The sequence below is a fragment of the Oncorhynchus kisutch genome, linkage group LG17 (genome assembly GCF_002021735.2).
Source record: "Oncorhynchus kisutch isolate 150728-3 linkage group LG17, Okis_V2, whole genome shotgun sequence".
NCBI lineage: Eukaryota > Metazoa > Chordata > Actinopteri > Salmoniformes > Salmonidae > Oncorhynchus > Oncorhynchus kisutch.
This window is the reverse complement of record NC_034190.2, coordinates 39,034,694-39,038,041: the sequence shown is the minus strand read 5'-3', so window position 1 is coordinate 39,038,041 and position 3,348 is coordinate 39,034,694. Positions and strand designations below refer to the sequence as shown.

Sequence of the window (3,348 nt, the reverse complement as noted above, 5' to 3'; positions counted from 1 at the left end):
GGCTCTATTCTCACCAAAGTGAAAATGTCTTCAATGATGTTGGCAGCAACCAGGACTAAAAGTTGACACTGACAAAAGCGGCAATTCTGTGGCTAATGATGGTTGTTGCAATTGAGATCAGCTGTGCGGGTGATTTTAGCTCGCATTGATATGTTTATGAGAGATTGCCTTGAGATAGTATGCTGTCCAGTACTCATTGCAATACACCCTTCGTTTCCAGAGGGTTAAGAAAATATTCTCTGTCTTTACACAGATTTGAAAGTCAAGATGGAGTTGATCACTAAAGATATGGAAGGGAAGGAAAATGGCCATGCACAAGGCACCGGTGCAGTAGCTGGAGTCTTCCTGGAGAAGACAAAGCATAATATAGCAATATATCAAACCTTGAGGAAACGTCTACTGAAGCCTGGCAGAGCATTGGCCCTGTTGGAGGCCCAGGCTGCCACTGAGGGAATCATAGACCCAATCAACAACTGGAAAGTTCCAGTAGAAGAAGATGTCAAGGAAGGAATTGTTGGACCTGAGATGAGAGAAACTCCTTGCTGCAGAGAGAGCCGTTGATGGTTACACAGATCCCTACACCAATGAAAAAATATCTGTATTCCAAGCCATGTGATTCCAAAATATTATGGATCCCGGTTGCTTGAGGTACAGGTATCCACAAAAGGCCTATTTGACCCTATTGGAAATAAATGTTTTAGTGGACTCAGCAATTGAGAAAGGCCACTATGAAAAAGGCTTACTCTCTGACCAGATTGAGGTCGTCAAAGTGTTCTATGATCTAAACTCATAAGAAAATCTCAGCTACCCACATCTGATAGAGAAATGCATGGTGGATCCTGACACTGGCTTGCTGCTCCCAGTATGTATCACCTTCAAAGGGGGGTGTCCTCCACTGAGCTCCTGGCGGCAAACATCATTGACAAAGAGACCTATGATGACTTGCAGGAAGGAAAAACAACCACTCAGAATGTGATGCTCATGGAGACTGTGAAAGAGTACCTGGGAGGTAAAGAGAGTATCTCTGGTGTAGCTATACTCTCATCCAATCAGAGAATGAGCATCTATCATGCCATCAAGCAGGGCATTCTAATGCCTGGAACAGCACTGGTTCTTCTTGAGGCACAGGCCACTGGATTCATGATTGACCCTGTTCAAAACAAGAAATTCAGTGTGGACGAGGCTATCAAAAACAACCCTGTGGGCCCTGACTACCATGCCAAGTTGCTCTCGGCCGAGCGAGCAGTCACAGGATACAAAGACCCCTACACAAGTGAAACAAGTGAAATATCCCTGTTTCAGTCACTGTCAAAGGCCCTAATCGTGAAAGAGCAAAGGATTCGCTTACTGGCAGCTCAAATCGCCACAGGATGAGTAATTGATCCCATCAACAATCAGACTTCCTGTAGTTGTGGCCTACAAGCAAGGTTGATTTGATAAGGACATGAATGCAATACTTGAAGACTCAGGAGACGTCTCCAAAGGATTCTTTGATCCAAACACAAAGGAAACTCTGACGTACCTTGAGCTGATTGGACGATGCGTCATCGACCCAGCCACTGGACTCTGCTTCATCTTCAAGAACAGTCAGGTGGGCTGAATCATAAGTTTAGTTTGATAGTCGATGAAATTAACTTCAAAGAAGTGAGGGTGAGGGAGACTTTTGGCAAATACATGGGAAAGACTGTATCCCTTTGAGAATGGCTGATGTCAGAATACTTCGACGAATACATCAGAGGAAAGACATAAATCGGCAATACACGCAGGGACACCTTACAATGAAGACGATCATCATAATTCTGGAGGTTATAGAGCAATCAGTGAAAACAACCAATGTCGTTTTTGAAGGTATCCGGGAGACTGTCACAGCAATGCAGCTGGTGGAGGCAGATATCATTAGCGAGGATGTCCTGCAGGAACGCAACAGTGGGAAGAAGACAGTGAAGGAGGTCACAGAGGATAAACCTGTTAAAATATACTTACATGGGTAAGTTAGCGTTGCAGGTGTTTTGCTTCCTCATTCTCAGATCATAACAATCGAGCATGCCAGATGAAAGGGAAAACTGATGCCAGGAACTGCACTGATTCTACTGGAATAGAACGTTTTCAGTGGATGAGGCAGTGAAGGTAAACATAGTGGGGCCTGACCGTCATGGAACACTGTGTTCAGCAGAGGAAGCAGTGACTGGTTACAAAGATCCATAACTGGCGAAACCATCTCTCTGTTCCAAGACTTACAAGACCATGGAATTTGTCTGCTGGAGGCACAGATTGCCACTGGAGGAATCATTGACCCTGTTAACAGCCATCATATTCTTGTCCATGTAGCCTTCAAGAGGGGCTATTTCGATGAGGAAATGGATCCGATTCTTTATGATCCCGGTAATGACACTAAGGGATTCTTTGACCCCAACACTCATGAGAACCTTTCATACCTGCAGCTTATGGCCAGGTGTGTCACTGATCCCAGCACAGGGATTTGTCATCTTCTCCTCAAAAGCAACAAGAGTCAACCTACAAGATCACATAAAGGAGACATTCCAAGCTACAAATGTCACTGTTATGCATGGCAGGTTCAGCTGCAACCATGCAACACTGGGATCACATCAACTCTGAATATCTGTGTGAGGACAAAAGGCAGGAGTTATTAAAACTGTACAAGTCAAGGATGATAAGTCGAGGAAATCATTGTAATTATCCTGGAAATCATTGAAAGCAAGGAGATAAAATGATCAGAAAATGGTCAGAAAATGCCGGTGTGATACTCCAACCAAAAACTGAGCATCTATGAGGCCAAGAAAAAGGGCAGCCTGACTGCTGGTAGTGACCTCTCTCTTCTGGAAGAACAAGCTGCCACAGGCTTTATCATTGACCCTCTTCAGAAACTGACTGTGGACTAGGCTCTGAAATAGAAGGTAATTGGCCCAGAACTGTACAAAAAGCTCTTATCAGCAGAGAAGGCAGTAACTGGCTACAAAGACCCCTAGTTGGTTGGCATCATCGACCCATTGAAGTGTCTTCATTTTCCCCTTGAAGTTGCATAGAGAGGGATACTTTGATGCAGAGCTTAATCAAAACCTGACAGTCATCATCTTAGTGATGACACCAAGGGATTCTTTGACCCAAGGACACAAGCAAACCTGACCTACATGGGAATGATGGAACAGTGTATAAAGGATCTGTTTCTTCTGCCACTGATGGACAAAACTAAAACACAGGAGAAACCGGAGAAAATGTACTCAGACGCTGAGATAAAACAGTTTGAAAAGACAACGGTTAGCATTTTAGTGGGGTGTTATTCAGGAATGATAGTCTCTCTTTGGGATTTAATTCACTCTGGATACTTTA

At 44.1% G+C, this 3,348-nt stretch overlaps 2 pseudogenes; both read left to right on the top strand.

Moving 5' to 3' along the window:
* Positions 1–262: 262 nt before the first annotated feature.
* On the top strand, positions 263–1,600 carry LOC116354350 (plectin-like; annotated as a pseudogene).
* Positions 1,601–1,778: 178 nt separating this feature from the next.
* On the top strand, positions 1,779–2,732 carry LOC116354349 (plectin-like; annotated as a pseudogene).
* The last annotated feature ends 616 nt before the right edge of the window (positions 2,733–3,348 follow it).